The sequence below is a fragment of the Triturus cristatus genome, chromosome 11 (genome assembly GCF_964204655.1).
Source record: "Triturus cristatus chromosome 11, aTriCri1.1, whole genome shotgun sequence".
Classification (NCBI taxonomy): domain Eukaryota; kingdom Metazoa; phylum Chordata; class Amphibia; order Caudata; family Salamandridae; genus Triturus; species Triturus cristatus.
Window position 1 is genome coordinate 377,005,420 of NC_140594.1, and position 25,155 is coordinate 377,030,574.

General features: G+C 44.2%; 1 protein-coding gene across 1 annotated transcript in view; it reads left to right on the plus strand.

The window, feature by feature from the left end:
- LOC146784222 (dysferlin-like) overlaps positions 1-25,155 on the plus strand; it is a 305,315-nt gene that overhangs the window by 280,020 nt on the left and 140 nt on the right. The window lies entirely within an intron of this gene.

Sequence of the window (25,155 nt, forward strand, 5' to 3'; positions counted from 1 at the left end):
TATTGATGTTCCTCAACTCTTGCACTATTCTATATTTCCCACTAGGCTTTTTAAGTCCCATGTTTGGCGAATTACAAGGACTGCTCAATATTTCTTTTAAAATTCCCTGTTCAATCATTTGGTCAATTACTGGGTCAACTCCTGCTTTTACTTCAGGGCTCATTCTGTATTGTGGTGTTTTGGGGTATATTGCACCTCCCTTCACCATAATTTTGACGAGGTCTACCTCTGCCATTAGACCAATTTCTCTTCCTGTAAAATCCCACACATCTGACCTCACTGTATTTCTCAACTCGTCAGGCAAGTCACTTTCAGTAAAAAGTAAAAACATCTCATCCACTTCTGTTCCCTCTTTAGCCAGCATCATTTTGAAAGCTACATCTTCATCCGGTGTTTGAAAAGCCACACCATCAGGCGTACAAAAGATGGTGCAATTAATTTTGCACATCAAGTCCCTACCTAATAGGTTTACTGGACTCGAGTCGCATACCACAAATTGATGCATGTCTCTGGAATTTCCAATATTCACTTCTATTGCTTTCGTGATTGGGGTTCTAATCTGCTTGTTTGAGACTCCTACAACTTGGATTGTTTCTCCCAAGAGGGGAGGTTTGGGATATCTGCTGTTCTTACAGTAGAACGGGTAGCGCTAGTATCCACTAGGAAAGTGATGTTGTTTCCTTCCACTTTTCCATCAACTAATGGACCTGACTGATCTACCGCCAAGGATGCGCCAGGCACGCACTCCTCCTCCCCCCTTCGGCACCGTCATTGCGACATCCCCAATTCACTTGCATCACTCTGCATCCAATATTGTTGAACAGTCTGTGTATTCTTACCACTTTCTCCACGGAAACCGGTGTTCACACTCCATCTCTGCACCTGAGCATTCACATTGTTGGGTAAAGGGGCTTGTGGCACCTGTAACTGAGGAGGAACTATCTGCTGCTGCTGTTGTTGATTCACAACCACCTCATTCTGCATCCGTGGATTTAAAATTTGATTTACCCCATTCTGTTGAATGTTTCTACACTTGTTCTTCCAATGTCCAAGCTTTCCACACCCATGACAAGGATATTTCTTTCTCGCTTCTTCTCTACTCATTTGTCCTTTTCCCTTCCTTTCATTCGAAACTTGACTATTCTGATTCTGTCCATTCATCTGATTATCATTTTGAGAACCAGAATTTGCTTCTTGGCATTTTGCTATCTTCACTTGTTCCACATCATTTTCTCCTTTACCTTTTTATGCTTTGCATCAATGTCATCACTGCAGTATTTAGCATACTTCAGAATATCATCGATCCACTTGCTTTGCCTACAAAGCATATGCTGCTGAATCATCTGGCTAATTTCTGATCTTAACCCATAGACAAATCTATATACATAAAGTCCCATATCTTTATCACCAATGTCCTCAAATCCACTAAACTGTTTAAACACCTGCAACAGCCTTTCATAATATGCATGCACTGATTCCTTAGGTTCTTGAGTTCTGTCTATTTTAACCCAATCTGCTTCTTTAGGGGGAATTTTTCCTTTCAGAAAAGTATTCATCTGATTATATTTCTTCATTGCTTCCTCTGAAGGTGCACCAGTTCTTGTGTCTCTAGGATATTCTTCAGTGGGCTAATCAACTGTAATTTTACACTCTGTCCACAAATCAGTTGGCACCACTATGTCAAATAGACCATCCAAATCCTTCAACAAAACCTTTGAAACTTTAAATAACCTCTCTACCTGCTTATACCATTCAATTAGTTTTACTCTCAATCTTGGGAAATTATTTGTAACGGACAAAATATCCTGTCTGCTCCATGGAACATGAACATAACCACCACCTGGAACTTCTCTCATCGGACACATCCTTTCAACCTTTTCTACTTCTCTCAACGGAAATGTAGACACCTCTTTTGTAACTGCTTCCTCTCTTTTCTTTGTCCTTCTACTTCTCCATCGATCTACATCTCCCCATTTCTTCAAAAGGTGTATCAATTCCTTTATTTGTAATCTCCTTCCTGACGCATTCAAACTTTCTAAGTCCTTTTCAGTAAATTCTGATCTGTAGTGTTTTTGTAGTACTTTTGACTTTTCTATATCTATTCCAAATTCTAATCCTACTTCAGCTATTTTCTCATGTAAATTCTTTGTCCTCCAGGTTACACTTTTGCACAGAAATAACAACTCTTCATCTTCATATGAACCTGGTCTATCAAGACCAATTGTACCAATGATAATTTCTTCTAAATCCACCCTTAACTTGCTTACATCTAAAGTTTTTGGTTGGGGTTTCTTCCTTCCTAATTCTTTTGCCTATTCCTCCAAATCTTCAGGAGAAAATCCAGCAGCACCTCCTGCCACTGGAGTGACAGTTGATCCCTTTCTTCTTGCAACTATAGGTGAAATTCTCTTCGGGGTTTCAGTCATAGTCTCGATAATTGGGAGATCCAATAATGAAACATTTGACTCACACTCACTGATTTGATAGTCTACCATAACTATCTCCTTCCTAGCACTATTCTGTGAGACTACCCATTTTGTGATTTTGGTGTACCTCGTTTATCCCCATACAATGGAATAACAGGACCAATAGTTACTGGTACTGTCAGTGCTTCCGCATTTAAGCCTAACTGATTTATTTTCTGAATTATCTCTTTTTTAGTTTTGTTCAATGCATCCCTTTCCTTTTCTTGTGATGCTCCCATGACTGTTGGATCATATAGAACTTGTGGAACCAATGGAGTTCCCATCATGGGGGCACTTGGAGTTGTATCTCGGGCACTTTCCTGATATGACAGAGGTCTTTTTACTAAAATATCCTCCAATAACTCATCATCAGATTCATCACACCCTATTCCGGCCACACCTAGGTGTTTCGTTTTTTCTTCACATTTGCTCCCTTCTTGATCTTCAGCCATCAGTACTGGATACAAACCCTCTGTTACCACAGCTCTTCTCCATCTTTCCATCTGATCTCCTCGAGTGTCAAATGGGTGTCTCAGTAAAAATCCTCTATTAATCCTCATACCTCCTCTATATTTCTCACGCTCAAATGCCTCAACTTCCCATTCTTCCAAAGCCTCATACTGTGTTAGCCTAGGATTCGGTTCTAACAAATTCATCCTATTTCTTAAATTCTGAAGAATTCTTACATTAAATGTACCATGTTCAGGGAAAGCTAAAGCACCATCTTTTGTATACTCCATCCGATTTTCCAACCATACACACGTATGATATCCACTTTCCATCATCATATAGGAAGCAGGCAAATTAGGAGGTGGCATAAGAATTCCTTCCCTAGTTACTATGCTCTTGTCCTTCCTAAAGGAATTCTTGATCTTATTAATCAACTTCATTTTCTCGTTTTCTTATCTAATTCACTTAACATAATTCAAGAACTCTTCCGTGTCTCTCACTAAACCTATTAGCCAACACTCGTCCAATTCCTGTGCGACTCACACCAACAATCCAATCAGGGCTCACTACGTATTCTCTTCTTCACCCAATACTAGCACGCTACCTGTCTACTGACCAATAAGAGCTTACAACACACCCACTTGTCTGACCAATGCCAGCGCGGCTCTTGTGACGTCAGTATTACTCCTTCTACTGGCCCTCCCTTTACAATCTGCAGTTTTCTCACGCCCACTGCTTCGACCAATACCAGCGCGGCTCTCTGTGATGTCAGAATGGCTCCTGCTACTGACCCTCCCTTCACAAGGTAATACAACAATGTCTTTTCTAGTTTCTCTTTATAACAATTTTTTGTTAGTAACTACGTAAAAACAGCGCTACTCTGTCTGCTTTGCTAAACCAAAGATAGTTTCTTCACTCGCTACAAAAAGAGAAATCCTTTCCTGTCACTACAAGTAAAAACCACTGTCTACCCTTCACTTAAGCTCGGGAAGGGCCTGTTACTCCTCCTTTGGGTAACCTTCTGCAGTGTGATTTCCATTTACCACACTCTTCTAAATTCCGTTCCCGGGATTTCCAGGTATTTCTGTACCTGTGCTTCTAGACAACATAGAACAGGACACTAACTCTTTGTGTTAAACATATAGTCAGTTAGTCAAATCAATAATCAATGATCACCAAACTAATCAATAATAACCATCACTCTGCTACCAGAAGAACTGATCCAGCGAAAAGCCATGATGAACAATTCACAATCAACAAATTACTCAAAATTGACCCATATATACATTGAAGTTTCCTGACTGTTTCGCTGGGGGTCAAGTTGTATTTTCACCTTGATCTGAATTAGTCAAAGTCTAACTAATCTTCACAGATCAACACTCTTCCTTTGGTCAATGGACCATTAGTCGAGTAGTTGATGGTGATATTAACAAATTCATTAACTTATCTTATAACTTTCAATAAAATAATCACAGACTCCGGGTAAGATTCAATTAATTTTTATCTAATTAACTCATTCAAAATGAACGCTCATTTGTACAGATTCACAGTACAAATCCCATCAACTTTCATGGAAGAGGAAAATTCAATTATCAAATCACATTCAAATTACAGACGCATTCAACAATTTTAATGCATTAGGAGTGATAGACGAAAAGACAAAAGACATAATAATTCATTAATTTGCAAAAGATATGCAAATTTTAAGACATAATAATATTTACCAAATGGTGAAATGGGAAAATCCAACCCCTGGCCAAAAGGACTGGTGGAGGTCACCTGATTAAGAGTCAGGAGACAAAGACTAAAGGACAGGTACAGGATAGGATGATACTTACAACACTTCTCTAGAACCCCGACGCACCGGAGAGCATCCCACTCTTACACACTCTCCCTCATCGATATTCCACAAATCTTCAATCTAATCAGGCTTTCTTTCAGGATTGAATCTTCCCAGTCTGTTCTCTTCCAGCAGCAGCTCTCGCCTACATCGCACTCAGCATTGACGTCAACCCTCGCTTAACTTAAATCACTGTGATTGGGCATGGGCAGGGGAGTTGTCATCACCTCATGCTGTCATTCTCGATTTCTTAATTTTTTCGTCTAACAAACCCTTCCCATTGAACTTATTCATTTTTGGGTGCCATTTATGTTTACACACATTCAAAGAAACAGATTAGATATAAATGTATATGTAATTCTACAGTTGAAGAGCGTTCCCAGGCTTCTGTCCTTGGCTCTTGGCAGCCTGTCAATGGTCTAGTCAGCAGGTCACTTCAAAACTTCAGTGCGCAGACTCAACTTGTGTTACTTATCAACCGCCTTCTTTTCCCTCGACTTAGCACATCAGGCTTAAATGCACACTATTCAATAAAGAAATCATAAACAGATATTAATTTCTCAAATATGTTATTATCACTGTTCACCGCCCACTTCTACTATATCCCATGTTAATTTCTTCTTTGTTAAGCAAAAGCATTAGCAGCGACAGCTCTCTTTAAATTCAGGTAAACATATGCCAGGCAAGTGGTGCCTCGAGACCTACAGTTAGTAACTCTTTGCACATGCGTGAGAGTTTCCCTCTCACATGGGTTATTCACATGGTTATTTGCGCGGTTCTGGTTCGCAAATGCGCAAAACAATTTTCGGTTTCAAGCAGGATTTCAGTTACGTAGCAATTATTCTTTGTTATTTAAGCATGCATAAAAGCTCTTTTCCCCATATGTAAATGTCGTGTGTATGTTAGTTTTATTTTATCTACGATTTCTTATTATTAGTACCTGTTAATGAGAGTTTGATCTGAGCAAGTTTCTTTTCCTCAATTCTATAGCAACATGGTGTAGAGTCCAAATGGGGGGAGAAAAGGGCTTCTCCAAATGTATTCCAATGATGAATGGTCTTCTCACTCCCATGCTATTCTCTATCTACATAAGTGACCTCCTGAAGTACTTTCTTCAAACTAACAACTTTCCACCAAAATTAGCACAAAGGGACATCCATAGTTTAATGTATGGCGATGACATTGTCATCCCTGATCGTACTCCAATTGGCCTCCATAGAAATCTGAATGAACTAAATTGATATGCAAAAGAGAACTTTTTGGTCCCTAATATTTTGAAAACTAAAATTCTTCCTTTAAAGGGAAAAGGCATGTTTCCCCTTTTACTTTGTCATTGGGCGATAAACCAATTGAGATTGTGAAAGAATATACCTATCTGGGCAGGATTGTTTCCCAAAACGTACAAAATGCTCCTCAGTTCCAACATATAGGGTGGAAGGCAGAGGCCCACATGGGGACATTGCAGAGATTCTACTCTTCTACTTGAAACAGACATTTCCAACCCCTGCTTGAGGTTTATCAAACTAAAATTCCTCCTATTATATCTTATGCTTTGGAATACACACAAATCAAAACCTGGCAACCATTAAAAGTGAAAGAAGGTATCATCTTACATAGATTGCTAAAAGTTAACCAATCAGTCCCGGTTCAAGCATAACATCTTGAGTTGTTTCCAGTGAGCACATACACTATAGCTGTTTCCAACATAATAAGGTGGGCTTACAACCTTTTACACGCAATTCCTGGATCCCTAAGATACTTATTAAAATTGGAGACTTTTGGAACTGAGTCGGCACTGTATACTTTCAATAGGAATCTCAAAATTGCTCTCGACACGTTCCAATGCACTGTAGCACTTTTGCAGGCCTGGACTCCAGCACAATTGAATCTCTTTAAAAAAAATGCAATACCAAGAATGTGTTTCGAATTAGACATTGAAAACTGTAGCCAATTAAAGCACTATAATAAGATCATGAAAAGCATAAAATATTAGGCCCCTGCGCATTATCTTTATTTTCAGTTAGAGCATAGAGTAAGGCGCTGCATCCTTCTTCTGCAATTAGGTATCCTCCCATTGAAAGTGTATACCTCTCAACGGAATACCCTAGAAAACCGCTCAGGTACTTGTTACTTGTACAATGGAGGGACACAAGCTCTTTGTTACGTATTTTCAATTTGTCCAAATCCGACCTTGGTAGAGGCTATACGTTGGTTCATTAAGCTCATTAGTTTTAGATACAATGCTGTTTCCACCCAAGTTAAGCTGTGGAAGTCTCCCGCGGATGAATTAATTTGTTATACTCTGTTTAAGTTCTTAAAGAGTTTTTTAAGCTATTTTAAAGTTTACACATATAACTATTTTATATTTATGTATTTGTTGACCTCAGCAGAGATCTGAATCAAATAAAAACTTACTTACTTAAAAAAAAATGTGTAGTTAGCATATAGGAATACCACGTGTGTGGCCTCCTCAATCTGGATGCTGCTTCCTCACAGCACCTCCCTGAGGCGGCAGGCCAGTGACTCTATGGCCAGGGCAAAGAGCAATGGTGAAAGGGGGCACCCCTGTCGGGTCCTCCGATTCAGCTCAAAGCTGTGATACCATTCTCCCTACTCTCACCCTCGCCGTGGGGGCACTGTATAGTAGCTGTACCCTCTTCATATTGCATCCCCTTTTGTCTACTTTACATAACACATCCCACAGAAACTCTCATGATAGGGTATCAAAAGCTTGTTCTATATCTAGCAGTGCCAGCGCATATTGGTCTTCCTGCAAAGTGGACAAATGAAATATCAGTGACAGTCGTCGTAGGTTACATTGGGTATTCCTATTTGGGATGAACCTGCACTGGTCCTCTCCTATCAGCCGAGGTAGGTGAGGTAGCAGTCTAGTGGCTAATATCTTACTGAGGATTTTTACATCTTCATTGAGCATTGATAGTGGGCGGTATGAGGACACCACTCTGCCGGGCTTGGTCGGCATCACTAAAATTGCCCCTCTCATTGAGCCAGAAAGCAGCCCATTATCATATGTCTCTGTAAAGAATTCAAGCAGTCATTCAGCCATGTCCCCCGATCTGGCCTGATCAAATTTGGCTGGCAGGCTGTCTCCAACTGGGAACCTGACTGTCCTCAGTGCCTTGATTGCAGAAATGATCGCTTCCATGAGGGCATCCAATCTGTCCCTGTCTTCACTAGTCAAAACCGGCATCTACATCCTGTCCAGGTATGAAGTCGCTGCTCATGAGCACTCGACTTCAGGTGACACGTATACGATTTGGAGGTGTTCTGCAAACATTGTGACAATTTCCTGTTGGGAGGATGCCAAGCATCCCTGCTGATTATGGAGCCCCGCTAATTGTGAACTTCTGTTTTCACCTCTGATTAGCAAGGAAAGCATCCGGCTAGGCTTATCACCCTCTCTATGTAATCTCCTCCTGAAATTCTGGCTTGCAAATTTATCTAGCCTGTCCCAGGCATCCAGTACTGCCATGCTGGTATACTGAGGGGCGGCTCAACCATTTCCGTTTCTAGGGCACCTAATTGTTTCACTGGGCTATCTAGAGTTTTGGTGAGTTGCTGTTTAACACCATATGTTATTTTCATACATTCACCACGTAGAACGACTTTCATTGCATCCCAGTCCACTGCTCTAGATCAAGCACTTTCGGCACTTTGCCCGTAAACACTTGGTCTGTCAACACCTCCACGGTCATTCTCAAAAATGGCAACCCAGTCACCTGTACATGCATACAGAAAGTAACCAATAGCGGTGAATGATCTAAAATGTAGCGACATCTCTCTCAGAGGGTGCGAACTTCCTGCACCCAACTGTCGCACTGCGAGAACGGAAATCTTTCCTGAAACACTTCCTTTGTAGTTATGTGATTTTTAACAATTCATCAAACGTAATCCAAATCTTATTTCATTTATCTTCCTTTTAACTTTATCACCACGGAGACAATATGTTTGTGCTGTATTTGTTTATTCAACATTTTCAAGTGCCTGACGTTGCCAATCCAGGCTTTTACGGAGGCATGTGGAATCAAACATATTTTTAGAAAAAAAGTGAGCTTATGATGTATTCCCAATGCATTTCGAATTTTTACAATTCTTCGTCAGGGGTTAACTAAAATGAAATAGAAAGAACATTTTAACTAGCTGCTCAACCTATCTTAGTGTCAAAAAACATAACTCATTACTTTCTCTCCTCCTCCTCCCCAAAAAACTACTGCTAAACAACCCGTGTTAACACTAAACAAAGAATAAAACCCCACTGTATTTACAACCTTTATCACTATCAAAGTGTGCATCCCAAATTTTACCAACAAAAACGTCAATCCACAGTTCCCACCCGACTGCCAAGTGCCTCGAAATTCAATACCACCCTCCTTGTCTACCATTTACCTTCTTAACGCCACAACCGGCTGTATGCTCTCACTTCTCTGCATCTTCCCAAGACTCCTACTCGTTTTCCCTATCATTCGGGCCGTTTTTAAAGAAGAATCTCTCACACCTGTGACCAATCAGGCTGTGCTCCACTCCTCCCCCCTCTCAAATAAAATACAAATCCCACAATGCACTCCCCGAGTTTACCAAAAAAATTACCTACATAAAGGTCACCTACACCCCCCTGTGTACCTCAACATGTGCCAAAGCAATCTAACAACGTAAATTAACCTCCGCTTACCCCATCTGTTAATTCCATAATCTAAATAAACAGTGTTTACATTTCGCATTTATTAAAAGAAAAACAATTAGAGTTTGGGGTTTTATTCTTTGTTTAGTGTTAACACGGGTTGTTTAGCAGTAGTTTTTTGGGGAGGAGGAGGAGAGAAAGTAATGAGTTATGTTTTTTGACACTAAGATAGGTTGAGCAGCTAGTTAAAATGTTCTTTCTATTTCATTTTAGTTAACCCCTGACGAAGAATTGTAAAAATTCGAAATGCATTGGGAATACATCATAAGCTCACTTTTTTTCTAAAAATATGTTTGATTCCACATGCCTCCGTAAAAGCCTGGATTGGCAACGTCAGGCACTTGAAAATGTTGAATAAACAAATACAGCACAAACATATTGTCTCCGTGGTGATAAAGTTAAAAGGAAGATAAATGAAATAAGATTTGGATTACGTTTGATGAATTGTTAAAAATCACATAACTACAAAGGAAGTGTTTCAGGAAAGATTTCCGTTCTCGCAGTGCGACAGTTGGGTGCAGGAAGTTAGCACCCTCTGAGAGAGATGTTTCATCATGTAGCTGTGATAAGGGGCGTTTTCACGGCTCCTGTCTGCACGCATTTCACCGACTAAGTTGGAAAACAAGCTTAACGCATAAAGGGAAGGTGTGCATTCGCTCAACTATGACTTATCTAAAATGTAGCGAGCCATGTACGTAGCATGCTCTACCCACTGAAGTGCCACATCCAAAAGTAGACAGTAGTCAATACGACTATATGTCCCTGTAGCAGGAACATAACAGGAATGTATTCTACTCTGTGAGTGATGCGTTCTCCAAGCATATTGAAGGCCAAGATCTTTTTATCTATTCCTGAAATGCACCTGTCATCGTTGGCTTAGTGTTTATCTTTGGGGGATGGCGATCAATCCTACCATATAGTATACAATTAAGGCCCCCAGTCGTAAACACAGCCATACGCACATGCTCTAGGGTTGCACCTAACACAGTGCCAAAAAATGTGGGGTCATTTACATTCGGCATATAGACATTCACTAGACAGACCTCTCTAGTATCCAGGATCCCTGTAACTATCCCAGATCAGCCCTCTGGGTCTGTTTTTACCTCCTGAGCAACAAAGGGAACCCCGGATGCCACCCAAATCATAGCCCCTCTTGCATAGCTAGATTATGTAGTAGCGAAAATCTGCCCCGCCACCTGTGGCGTAGGTAGGGTCCCACTTGTGGGTTTCATGTAGAAATGCCACCAAAACCCCATAGCGACACAGATAAGTGTGCACTCTGCCGTTTAGCATAGTGACCCAGTCCTCTAACGTTCCTTGTCATGAATTTCCAATCGGAAGCCATCAATGTTTATAATGTCTGGCATGACTCCCCGGGGTGCAGTTCACTGTCACTCCAACCACCACCTCCCATCCTCGCCTCATAGGTCATGGAAGGCAGTATACTCAGATAGTCAAAGCCTGATTCTCCCCATGAAACAAAACCAGTGCCCAAACCTTGGGTAACCCCGCCTCCCATTGGCAGTAAATCCAAACTGGAAGGCCATCCCCTACATGGCCAACACCCATCCCCACCCAAATAGGCTGCTGTTCAGTATGAGAAGTCCCGCCGTCCCACCGAGCCAGCGGGGCCAAGGCACTCAGCAGGACCGTGGCAAATATACGACGTTACATCGCAGTGTTTACACTGCGATACCTTTACAATGCAGGCATTACAACGCAAGTCGTTACAACGACTTGCGCTGGATTTAGGAATAGTATGATTTACTATTCCAACTCCAGCCTACGTTACAGTAGGGAAGGTGTTGGAATAGTAAATCATAGTATTCCTTAGCTTAGTGTAATGACTTGCGTTGTAATACCTGTGTTGTAAAGGTATTGCGGTGTAAACACCGCGATTTAACCGATGTTTCCCGGACCGTGGCCCGTATTGAACTCCGGCCAACAGCATTTTCATAGCACCAATCGAAATAGCACCCTTCGGGGTAAAGGTGTCAAGATACCCCCCAACCATTGCATCACTCATCCCGTCTCACATCTTCCCAGCAAGGCAACAGTGGGCGTAAGTGAACATGCAAAACAACAGATTATACTAAAGCAAATATTTGATCCACAAGAGTTAACAGCGCTTAGCCCTAATGCTCAATGCGCCATCACCCCAAGTCCCGGTCCGAGGCATCACTCCATTTCTCTACGGCATTCCAATGGGGTGTGAAGGACTCTCCAGTGTCCGGCACTCAATTTGAATCAGCCAGCGTGCCATCCGTACAGACCAGTATGCTCCCGGTGCGGCCTGCACCCGAGTCTGGCAGAGAGTTTGCAGAGTGCTGACAAGCCCGTGGCCCCCGCCTTGGCGTCCCAGTTATTTTATGAGCACAAGTTTGAGTGTGCTGCCCGGGGCCTACTGCCCAAGGCATCCAACCAATCATTAGCCTCCGCAGTGCTAGTAAAGAAATATGCTTTCCCATTGTGTTGAACTCTGAGTTTTGCCAAGAACATAAGGTTATACTGCATGCCACTGTCTCTCAGCCTTTTTTTCGTTGTTCCAAAGTCCTTGCTTTGGTCTTGTACCTTCTGGGTATTGTCCAGGAGGATCATGATGTTTTGCCCATCGAATGTGGGCATACCGTGCACCCAAGCGAGCTGCAGGATCACATCTCATTCTCTGAAATTGAACAAACGTGCTATAATTGCGCATGGTGACGCACCAGGTTTGGTTGGAGGGGCCAACACTCTATTTGCATACTCAACTGTAAAGAATTTAGAGAGTCTGTTGGGCCTCAGGGTGTTGACGATCCCATCTTCCAAGAGGAGCTCTACTGATTGGCCTTCTTCCTTCATAGAACACCCCACAAGTAGGATTTTATTCCTCCTGGAGTGCCCTTCAGCATCCTCCCCTCGCGCTTTCAGGCATAAAGACAGTGCATGTAGTTTTGACACCGTTTTCTGTTTTCTGTGGCGTGACCACTTCGGTCTGCAAGGTTTGTACAGCCTTTTCAGTGGTTGTGACCTTGCCAAATATTTTCCGAAAGTCTGCACAAATTAATCCCACTTTCATCGCCACAGTGTCTGTTTTTGCAAGGGAGAGCTCTCTTGATCCCTTAATTTCTGCCATAATCTCTGCCATCATGGGGGTCCAGGGTCTCCCGGAGGGGCCTGTGGCACCGGATCCCCCGTCGCTGCCTTTGGTAGCAAGGATTGTGCATAATTGCCAATTTTATTGGCCAATACTGTCTTTGATCCCTTTGTCCTTGTCCTTGGCCATGGTATGACTGCAGACTGTCGCACGCAGCGGGACCGAAGCAAATCTACAAAGGTGCAACACCCTGAGAGCCTGTATCTTACTAACCAAGCAGGCCCTTATCAGTAAAACTGTTCAGTGTGATATGTACTCCAGGGACCAGGGCCCACCAGCCCCAACCATTGCACCAATGGGGCTCGACCCGGTCTCAATGGCTCCTGGGTAGGACACGGCCACATAACTCTGGGGGCCTGGCTCCACTTGACCTTGCAGCCCCCCATCTGCGCAGGCACAGATCAGTAAATCAGTGCTCACCACCAGCTGTGTTTCAGTGTCCTTGTGTTTCATGGGCCCTCCAGTACACATGGACCCTCCAGCACTCAGGCAGACCGGCGCTCTGGGCCCGCAGTCTGAACCTCTTCGCTGTCTCGATCAAAGCGGCGCCCCAAGAACATCAGCCCGCCCCCCCCCCGCATCAGGGTCTCCTTTGCATGTGTGGCCGGCTGTCCAGACCCCACTTCAGCTAGGTATGCAGATGAGGCGTCGTCGTCGCACGCCTCGATATTCGAGCGGGACTCAACCTGGATGGCCCTTCCAGCAATCAGGGTCTCCGCAGCCCTACAGGCCACGAACGACACTGTGGTATTTTAAAAATACATTGACTAATCTTAAACATTAACTCTTGTTATTTTTCCCGGGGAGGGAACAGAACAGAATTCAGTATTGGGAAATCTGTTACTAGCTGATTTTAAATATTAATCTATTGCAAGTGCCGCTCGGGGGGAAACAGAACTAAACTCACTACTAGGAAAGTTACCGTGAATCTGTTTGTAGTCATGTTGACGCTCGGGGACATTGTTTCTCCTGGGTTCACGTTGGCATTTTCAGCCCAGTTGTTATCTTGGTCTTTGAACTTTTGCACTTTAATCCTCCCATTCCGCATGGAGGATCCAGTGTTTTTATGGGCCTGCCACCAAGGATGCCTGCAGCGGGCGCGCCACTGGGGCACCAAAGGCAAGCCCGTCTGCGCCAGTCCACGACTGGAACGCTGCCAGCGCCAGCCATGCTGCCCGTTTAAACCCTGGTACCTCTATGCCAGCAACTTTTTAAAAATCTTTAAATACTGGGCATAAATGTGATACCTGTTTGTTGCGAAGCAACATTAGTGGCCCCCTAACATGCATTAACTGTAAAACTGCGATTATTCCCCTTGGTTCTTTGGTGAAGGGAGGACTTATTAATGTTCGCTCTCTTTGTAAGGATGCTCAAGACATTAATGAAATGATTACTGAAATGCACTTGGACTTTTTTTTATTTATTACAGAATCATGGCATAAGGAATAGTGCAATCCTCATATTGCTCTAGCCCTCCCACACAACTATACTATTTGTAGACAAGATAGAAAGGAGCCAAGGGGAGGGGGGCTAGCCAGCATCTACCCTGACAGTTATCCTTGCAATTTTTCAACCTTCTGATGAGAGCGGAAAGCCTGTGTTTCTGCTTTAAGCTCAGTGGCTCTACCTCCTTTACAGGAGGTCTGATATACTGTCCCCTGCCATAATCAAGAGTTCCTTGATACTTTAGGAGATACATGAGGACATCTTATCCAACGGTATGCGAACTTTACACTTTTAAGTGATCTTAATCTTCATTTGGTATGTCGGAAAGACCCATGAGTGGACAACTTTCTTGATTCATTAGAAACCCTAGGAGGTTACCAACTGGTCTCAGGCCAGACTCATCAGACGGGTCATACAGTGGACGGGGTCTGCTCCAACTTTCTTTCCCTAACACTTAATTCCTCAATCCCTCAAGCATGGTCTGACCATTGGTTAATTCCTTTTAACATCAACTCCTGTTTGGAAAAAACCTCCCCCTGTATGCTAATTTGAGCTCATTACCTTGCTGTAAAGGGGCTAAGATGATAGCTAATCCAGACCTGCCCTATATAGCACAAGCTTCTATACCATCTACATCAGGAAATAAAGTAGATGATTCCCAGCATTTTGAAGCATGGATCACCTCCATCAGCAATGAATGAGCGCCAATAGGCTACACTGTGACAAAATATACTGCCAAAATCTCAGCCCCTTGACACACGCTGCCATTAGTCGAGCTTTGCCTTCAATGAAAACACTTGGAGCGTAAATACAGAAGAGGTTATGAAGCAGAAGAACGGAACATGTTTAAATTAGCCAGGAAAAAATACCATCAACAAATTAAGTCTGCAAAAAGAGAGTACTTCTCAAAAATAATAATAGATGCTAAGCAGAATCTGAAAAAGATTTCCCCTCTTTTAAAGTCCTTTACCAATCCAAAAACATTAGTTAAGGACATCCCTCCATCACTGATTTTAAGTGATCAGATCTCAGCCTTCTTTGAGGAAAAGATTCATAATATCCAAAAAGAATTCAGCACGTCATTTGCATCCTTCAGGATCTAGAACTAGATCCTACTTACATAGGGCCGTCGCTCCAGGCGTTTGATAAAAGCTCTTAGGAGCAAACGCGCCAAGCTATTCTTGCATGTAAATCTGGGTCCACTTTTGATGCCTGTCCTCCTGCAGTGCTTCATAAGATTGCAGAAATAGTTAAGTTATTAATAACATAATGATTTCCTTTTTAGTCACAGCAACAGTTCCCCCTGAATGGAATGTAGCAGTGGTTAAAGCACTCCAAAAAAACAGGTCAGGGATCCATCCACGCACTCTAACTTCTGTCCCATTTAGTTACTTACCACCCGTGGCAAGATTACAGAAAGATTTGTCAATATGCAGTTATCTTTCTTTTTAGAAGAGGACAGAATTCTTCATCGTCGCCAATCAGGATTTAGACTTAGACATTTGACAGAATTTGCACTACTAGAAGTAGTAGATACACTGAAACTCACTTTAGACAACTTAAAGAATGCAGTGCTGATCCGATTGGATCTGTCTGCTGAATTCAGTACCATTTCTCATTATATTTTCTTATCCCGAATGGAAAACTGCGGCACAGCGCATACGGTCTTAGCTTGGATACAGTCCTTCCTGTACAATTGCAGGCAAACGGTTGCCTTAGAACCGTTTCTTTCAAAAGAATGTTGTATCCCGACTTCTGTGCCACTGGGTTCCTTCCTTAGCTCTCTTTTGTTTAACATCTAAGTGGCCTACCTATATCACTAATTTCATCATTCCAAATTGAAACTACCTCCTATGCAGATGATACTTGTCTTATCTTAGTCTTAGATAAAGAATCAAATGACTCTGAAAGGAATTTTAAACAATGCTTATTAGAGGTCATTCGATGGATGTCTTCCAACCACCTGAAATGTAATACAGATAAAACTGAGATAATGTTAAAAGACAATCCCTTCAATCCAGTCAAATGATGGCCAGAAGGCATATCTACCCCCCCCCCCCCATTACAGTGGAAATAGTCAATAATCCCTGGGTTAAATTATTTGATTCCACTCTTTTGTTCAGGTCACAGGCCTTGGCGATGGCATGGATGTGTTTTAATCTAATCAAATCGCTCAAAAAACTTCTTTGATCTCCCCCCCCGTGCTGCAAGGAAAACAGTAGCGGTGGCTATGATCTTATCCAGACTGGATTTCTGCAATAGCCTATATGCTGGGTTAACCATACAGGTGCTAAAAAAGTTACAGATGGTTCAACATGCGGCTGCCCGGCTAGTTTTGAAGCTTCTTTGTTGCTTCTTGCCCGCGACACCCCTTAAAACCCTTCATTGGCTGCTGATCCACAAAATTATTTTAATTACCTTCAGAACTTTCTGGAAATCAGGGCCATCATACTTAACTGCTAGGTTTACACCCTATGATACTACCAGAACACTCAGATCCTCTTCAGCTTATCTGTTTAAATTCCCCCCATTTAAACTTAAAACTAGAGGAGGAAAATCCGTGGCAACTCTAAGAACAAGAGCATGGAACCTTACTGCCCATACAGCTAAGACTGCTGGAGTCAGAAACGCTTGTCAGGAAAGATCTTAAGACCTGGATTTTCACATCTCCTGACTCACTATGTCTTTCTCTGGTATAATCTATAAGTCTGATCCTTCTACTTAATCACGCATATCGCCAGGATTTTCCTTCTGGGGTGATGGTTGCGCTTTATAAATGCATAAATAAAATAAAATCTCCAGGCGCCGGATACCTCAGGAGGCCTCGTGGGCACCGGGCACACCGCTTCCATCCTCCCCAAGGCGCCACACTCCTCCTGATGTGACAACGCAGCAGACCAGCTGGTATACTCTCCTTTTCCTGGGCCGCTCCCCAGCCACAGGAGCTTCAGCCTCGAGGGGGGATGGGGGTACACTTTTCTCCACGTCTTGTGGTTGATTTTCAGCCCCAGGAGCAGGCCGTCTTACTGTGAGTCGGGTGGGGACAGACGGTCGGGACTGAGGGGTCAGAACACCGCTATGATAGGTCTCTGTGCCAATCTCCTCGCCCCATCGTGCCCCCAGCTCACCCGGCTCCAGCTCCCTTCAATCTTGTTGAGTTACAGCGTCGCCATCTCCAAGCTCCCGGCTGCAGCTATGCTCCAATGTGTGCACCTGCCTTTGTCGTTGAAGGCCTCTGACGATCATGCAAGGCCTGGCACCAACTCAATGCCAGCGGACGGCAGGGGCCACGTACTGCCGCTCCCAGGCACTCCTCAGAAGTGCAGGCTATTATTCGTGGGGATGAGTTTAGGCTCAAACCCTCACTGGCGGGCCACAAGCCCACAACATCTCGCTGCATCACTAGTGCCAGGCCACTCAGAAGAGGGCCGCTCCAATCGGCCGCCTCCCGCAACGCTCCCTCATCAGGCTCTGCACAGCTGTGACCCCACTGACTGGCGGGGGTTGATGCGGAGGGGGCACCTGTGTCCCAGTGCTGCTAGTATGGTTGTTGATGGTGCAGGATCATGAAGGATTACAGACGTGTCTGCGGTAGCTCCGGGGAAACACGTCTCGGCAGCCATGTTGCCTGGCCACATCCCTTCTCTTTGTAACTTATTTGCCTAAGAGTTCAGTTAGTGGTGTTTATCAGGCATTCAATGTTGGATGAGCTTGCTACTCTATACTGCCTTAGAAAACTATCCTAGAAACTCCCATGACAAAGTGGGAAAGTTACTTGGATGTAATCCTAGTTCTTCACCATGGGTTTTCTCTGTCAATTTTTAAAAGCCCCAACCACCTCCCTGCATTTAGGACCACAGATTTTGAGCTGGGTATTTTGAACTTGTATCTTTCTTTTGCTAAAAGAAAAACAATGAACTGCTTAAGCGACACCCTGCTGGGCACAATGGAATGGTCCAGTCTTCTTGATGGAGTGGGTTTCATTCCAATTGTACGTATGCTCTGCGTTGGGGCACATTGTTCTGTTCTTTTTTGCTCCAAATACACTGTTTGTATCCAAATTACTGTTTTGCCCTGTATTTCGGCTAATTGGGTCTAGCAAAAAAGAATGCTGCTTTTAGGCATATTTTCTCTTTGATTGGTTTGCGTGAAGAACTAACTTTTCTTTTATCCAGAAATGTCTCCTATGGGCTTTTGTGTCCGACATACACCCTGGAGACCCTAGTCATTACCAACAGCCTATGCTGAAATTTATTTTTCTCAGGAATCATTATTTCCAGACTAGCTATAGGCACCACTATGGAAGATTCATATATTATGAGTCAAACTCCCCAATTATTTTCATCTGATCACATGTTATGAGATGTAGATGTATTGTAATATTGTACAGCCAGAATGCAATTGCTTATTCCAGGCTACGGGCTGGAGAGAGACTCTCAATGAGGAATGCAGAGAGGCTCTCCTGTTACCTGCCTACCTTGTCAGCTTCTAAGAATTCCTGGACACAAGAGGGATTTGTAGAAATGGGATTTCCTGGATAAATAAGGAACCCAGTAAGTGGAGACTCTGGTCTGTGGTGAAGCAGAATTCTCTTGTAGGGGATTTCCGTGTATAGTCATAATCATGTGAATAGTCCCGCCCATGTGCATGGACCCCGAAGCACTTCATTAGATATATCTTCTTAAGTTGTCATCTTCTGCCTTTCTTCAGAAAGGCCTGTATAGAAACTTAAGAGATAAAAATACAATAATGCAGCCTAACCAACTAGGCTAAACTGGCCATGACTTCATCTTGAAGTGCAAAAAGATAGCCAGTTTAACTTTTAAATTGAGCAATTTGATGAGTTTTACACATAGAAAACTCTCCTTCACAAAGTTCATTTTTTCATGATAGATATGAAAAGGAATGGCTAGAGAAGCCCCCATAGGCTGCCATTATGTGTCTGCAAATGGGTACCATGCCTTTAAGAGTCTCCAGAGACCCCCGGTATCCAGATGCAGTTACTTTCAGTTCTTTTTTCCGGCTCTTGCTAGCAGGGCCCTGGAGCATTGAGCTCTACCTTTTTTGGTATTTCATTCAAGATTAGTGATAATATTTGGATTTTTGCAGCTTCACCCGACGTCTTTGTCCTTTGTCTACATTCTGCTGAAGTTTTTTGGCAAATTTTCTACAGTTTTCTTGTCAAAATGCCATCTCTATTTGACAAGTGCCCTGACTGTGGTAGGAAGAAGGCCAGGTCTGACGCTCACAGAGTCGGTATCCTGTGTTTGCCTGTGTCTCATGCGCCTGACACCTGTTCTATCTGCAAAACCTTTTCAGGCGCACCCTGCGTGACAGGGTGAAGATTCGGCTCCAAGGGTTGGAGCAGAGAAGACAGAAGGCAGCTTCTTCAGCCTCTGGGAAAGGAGAGGGTAAGTACTCTACCAACTCTCATGCTTCGGCCTCTGGGGGCCTCCCCAGCTGAAAAACAACAGAAAAACAACGCCGGTCCCGATCGACGTCGAAGACGGCAATGATGACGTCAAGAGCAGGTATGACGACGATATGCTCTCCGTCGAAGTGACATCGACGATCAAAGTCAAGGAGAAGAACGGCGAGGTCTCGGACGAGATCGCCGTCGAAGGTTTCCCCGCGATCGACGTCGACTTCACGGAGATCGCTGTCGAGGCATCATCGGCGTCGATCGGAGTCTCACAAGCAACGGCGGTCACTGCCGCCGCGTCGCCGGCGATCACCATTGACGTCAACGCGAAGATCGATGTCGAGGAGAAGAGTGACGTCTATGAGACGGTCGCCGTTGAGGAGAGGATCGAAGACGTTGAGAAGGTCGAAGTCGAGGGGTCGATACCGACGTTCGACGTTGAGGTCCCGTTCTGGGTCTCGCTCCGTTGTGAGCCTATCTTCGTCGACAGGGGTATTTGCGTTCCAGACGAGGTCGACACTCGACGTTGAGCGGAGAATCGACGTCGAGGGGAACATCTGATGAGGAGTCCAGGGCCACTTCCTCGCAGCCAGCTCTTCAGCGGCGAAGGTTGGTCTCTTCGCCAGGTTCGGAGTACTCGCATACCTATTCACCAGCTAGGTCGCCTCCTGCTCCTCCTCCACCGGTGGACCTTCCAGTGACACCTCAGCCACCACTGATTCCTCCGCCTCCCACTCCTCCTCCTCCTCTTCCTCCACCTCCGATTCCTCCACCACCGCCGCCGCCTCCTCAGCCTCAGGCTGGGCCCGTGGCTCCTCAGCCCATGCGTTCTGTGGAACCTCGAAGACCAAGAACACGGTCTCCCTCGAGACATCGTTCGTATAGACGCCACCGGTCTTCCACAAGATCCTGTCGTCACCGTTATGAAAGGTCTCTATCCCGGTATACCAGGGATACATCTTCCACAAGTACAGGGAGGTACTCTCACGGACTCTTCCCCCTCAGAGGGTGTCTCCCGTTGACGATATCTCCACCTTCCAGGAAGTTCTGGTCAGAGGGGCTTTGAAACTGAACATTCCCCTGTTGGCTCCTGTACGGTCAACATCGGTGATATTTGAGACTCTACAGAAGAGACAAACATCACGTCCATTGCTCCCGTTGGTGCCGGGTTTGGAGGAACTGGCTATGGAGCTGTTCTTGATGCCATCTTCTATAAAATCTGCACCTTTCAGGTTACAGAAGAAGTATCGCCTATCGGAGTCGGACCCTGCCTTCCTCCGACTGGACCCCACTCCAGACTCTGTCATAGTGGTGGCGGCACAGAAACAGCATGCTACGGCTCCGACTTCCACAGTGCCACCGGATAAGGAGAGCCATAAGCTGGATTCAGTGGGGAGAAGGACTTGCAATACCGTGGCGACTTCCATGAAGGCGGCCAGCTCTACCGCCTTTCTGGGCCCTTATGATAGATCCCTGTAGGAGTCCCTTCAACAATTTGTGGATCTCCTACCCAGAGACAAGCGGGAAGACTTTCAGGAGCTAGTGAACGAGAGCCTGATGGTCTCAAACCAAGTCATCAGCGCTGCAGAGGATACTTCGCTCCTGGCAGCCCACGGTTATTGCCACGGGATTGCTCTACGGCGACATGCTTGGCTTCGTCTTACATCTCTGAAGCCTGAGAGCGCAACAACGCATTTTCAATCTCCCGTTTTCTGGCACGACTCTTTGGTTCCCATGTGGACAACGAGATGACCCGCATGAAGACTGAAATGGAGACTTTGAAGGCTGTAGGTTTGGAGAAACCTAAAGAGCAGCGAAAGACCTTCCGTCCTTTCCAGCGGCGTTATTCCTCTCAGAGGTTTTAGCGGTCTCAGGGCTGTCAGTCCAACCAACAGCAGCAGTTTCAGCGGTCTTTACTGCCGTTTCAGAAACGCCTACAGCGAGGACGACCCAACCAGCAGTCTGGACAAGGGAACAAGGCTCCTGCTGGTTCCAAGCCCTGAAGGGTTTCTTCCCCCTTGTCCGTTATCCACTCTGGTGGGGGCAAGTATCCAAAACCATCTGGCAGAGTGGCAGAAAATAACTCAGGACAATTGGGTGCTGAATATTGTTCGCAGTGGATACTCGATACGTTTTACAAGTCCTCCTCCATCGATCCTCCCAACTCGATCACGCTACATGCTACGCGAGTTGCAGACAGAGACCAACACCCTATTACAGAAAAGGGCGATAGAACTAGTTCCTCTGGCGCAGAAAGGAACAGGACTGTATTCTCGGTTCTTTCTAGTTCGCAAGAAAGACCAGAACGAGTTCAGACCCATCCTCGATTTGCGACAGGCCAACAAATGGGTTCACAGAGAAACGTTTTGGATGTTGTCCTTGCATCAAATCTACCCTCAACTTCATCAGGGAGACTGGCTATGCGCAATAGATCTGCAAGACGCATATTTTCACGTGCCCATAGCACGAAAACATTGCAAGTTCCTGCATTTCACTGTGGGCAACAACCATTATCAGTACTCCGTGCTGCCTTTTGGCCTGAAGTCAGCGCCTCGGACATTTTCCAAATGCATGGCCGTGGTAGCTGCGCATCTGAGAAGTAACAAGGTGTTCGTCTACATGTATCTGGACGACTGGTTGATCAAGGCAGCTATGCTTCAGGAAGCGCAACTGCATTTCAATCGGACTTCTAATCTCCTATTTTGTTTGGGCCTCCACATCAACCTCACAAAGTCTTTCTCGACTCCTGTACAATGTCTACAGTACCTGGGAGCCACCATCGACACACACACAGCAAACATGTGTCCTTCGGAGGAGAGGCGCTTATCGATCGTTTGGAAGGCTTCCTGTATCTTCCTCACTCCGAATGCACGCCTCCATATGAGACCCCTGCAGGAATGTGGTACTTGGTCTCTTTTGGGGACCACGTACCCTGTATCTGAAGACGGTCGGAATGTGCACCCCATCCGTGGAGAGAAGCATCCGTCACTATTGTCTGCGTAGGTATCTCCTTGTGGAAGGGAATCCCCCTGAGGAGATTGCATGGAGAACACCACCATCGGATGGATTGAGGAGCATGCTGCGACAGTTGAATTCTGTCTTCCCAATCCCCCAGTGTCTGGTCCCACTGATACTCCAGACATTCCTGCAGGGGTCTCATATGGAGGCGTGCCTCATAGGATACCGGGGGTCTCTAGAGACTCTTAAAGGCACGGTACCCATTTGCAGACACATAATGGCAGCCTATGGGGGCTTTTCTATCCATTCATTTTCATCTCTATCATGAAAAAAGGAGCTTTGTGTAGGAGAGATTTCTATGTGTAAAACTCAGCAAATTGCTAAATTTAAAAGTTAAACTGGCTATCTTTTTTCACTTTAAGATGAAGTAATGGCCAGTGTAGCCTAGTTGGTTAGGCTGCATTATTGTCTTTTTATCTCTTAAGTGTCTATACAGGCCTTCCTGAAGAAAGGCAGAAGATGACAACTTAAAGAAGATATATCTAATGAAGTGCTCCCGGGTCCACGCACATGGGCGGGACTATTCACATGATTATGACTATCACGGAAATACCCCTACAAGAGAACTGGAGTTACAGGTAAGAAACTACTCCTTCTGCTGTAAAGTGTAATGAATTTCAACTTGACATGGTCTCGGAAGGAGTAGATGCAGATTGTTTAAAAGAATTCCTTTTCATGCCTGCCTGAGGACCTGCATCAGCTTTAAGACAAGTGCTAAAATTTATGGTATCCTCATTGAGGGACTGAATAAGAGGAGAGCATCATCTGAAACCTGCCTACAAAACTTGTAAAAACACAATAAATAAAAATTGTGACTACCGCTGCAGTATCACTTAGTACTAATTTTACTGGCAGCTTAACAAATGCATATGTCCACCAAAGTACTAAGAGGACCCACCTCAAAACTATCTGAAAATATACAACCGTTATGGATATAAAAAGTTTTCTATCCTTCTCTGACATCTTGTTTTTTCAAAACCTGGTCAGGGTGAATAAAAAAAAAAACATTCCTTTGGCCCTAAAATCGGATGCAGCCTATTTGCAGCATCTGCTTGACATGCAAATCTTCCAGGAACCTCTAAACAAACAGCAACTAAGGGAAGGCTGAACTAACACCCAGTCCACCCTGCTTAAAGTTTTGCCAACCAGAAGACGACATCCTCCAGCTAGAGATGTTCTTTCTTACCTTGCCTAGTTAGCCTTTGATTTGCAGATATATGAATTTGACAGTCTTGCCGAATACACACCGCTGGTTTGACTTCTCAACAGCCTATTCCTCCATTCTGCACAACATGCAAACTGTTGAATGGTTCCTTTTCCTCAATAGTAAACTTCGTAATTTTTCACCTTTTCCTTAAACTTTCATTAAACGCTTCCTTATGGTAGTTGTCTTAAAACTACACTGTTACCAGGATTTCTTTACTCATTATCTTTTTTTTTGTGACAGATGTCGTATGGAAATTGGTGTGTCTTTAGGTACTGATTTTCTTTAATTATATTGATCTTTGGATGCATGTTTTAACCACATACCTCTCTCAACTTTTTCTGAAGGTGTGTCTTGTTGCTCAGACTAAGCTACCAACTGTAAGTCGAACCTATAAGGAGAACTGGTGGCGCCCTGTGTTCATGCTACTCGAACACCACTTTGACACTGTAACGCTTCACACCCTTGCTTAATCCGCAAAGAAATTGCCTCCACAAACTCTTTCCAGTCCCTACTTGTGGCAGTCATTCAGAACACCCATCGAGCCCTCTCCAACACAGAGGTGAAAGAAGACTTTGGTAAACGGCAGTAGTGTTTGTTGCAAAAGCTAGAAAAAACCTGTATTAATCTATTCTCAATTGTCTTTTTTTTTAAAAGAGACCCAAATTTCTCCAACCATTGGAATTCACAGTAGCTTACCAGTGGCGATTCTCTGTGGTCTTGACCCACGCTCCCCACAGACCCCATTCTCAGATATGTGTAGTCTGCATGAATGCTAGTTTTGTTCTTTAGGATGTCAAACATTAACTCCTTTGCAGAAGAGCTACCAGTTTGAAAAGTTCTTCCTTTTGCTAGCAGAAAAAAATGTAGGTAAAAATGATACCATTGGAGTCTATTTAGTTTAGTAATTTTTAGGTAACGTCAGAAGCTGACGAGAGAATGCTGTTCTAAAGTAGGTTTAACTGGTGCCTGTATCCATCACTGATGACTTGCAGATAGTGAAATACAGCACTGCCAGTACTTGAAGCTCTCTATTCACTCTGGGTATCATTTAAAATGGGAGAGTGTCAAAGTGGACCACCTACATGCAAAGCATTCCCTTCATACAGGTACATCTATCTGTCCAGTTGTTACCACCACCCTGGTTCCCTGTAGAAGAGGGATAACACACCCACTGATTTCATAATCAAGGTCTGCATAGAAGAGTTATTCTAGTAAATCATATATATCAGGCCACGGATGTGGCATCTACTGTGAGCAATTAAGGGCCCTTGAGTTCTTGTTACAGGCATGATCCTTCAATTTGTATTGGTGTCAAGTGTCCATTGGTTTATGTTGCTGGCCTTTGGTTTGTCCTGGTGTCCCTGGTGTCAGGGATCCTTAATTTTATGTTGCTGTTAGAGATCCATCAGTTTGTGCTGGTGGCGAGGTAGGTTCTGCTCATGTTGGGGTGGTGTTGTACAGGGCAACCTCAG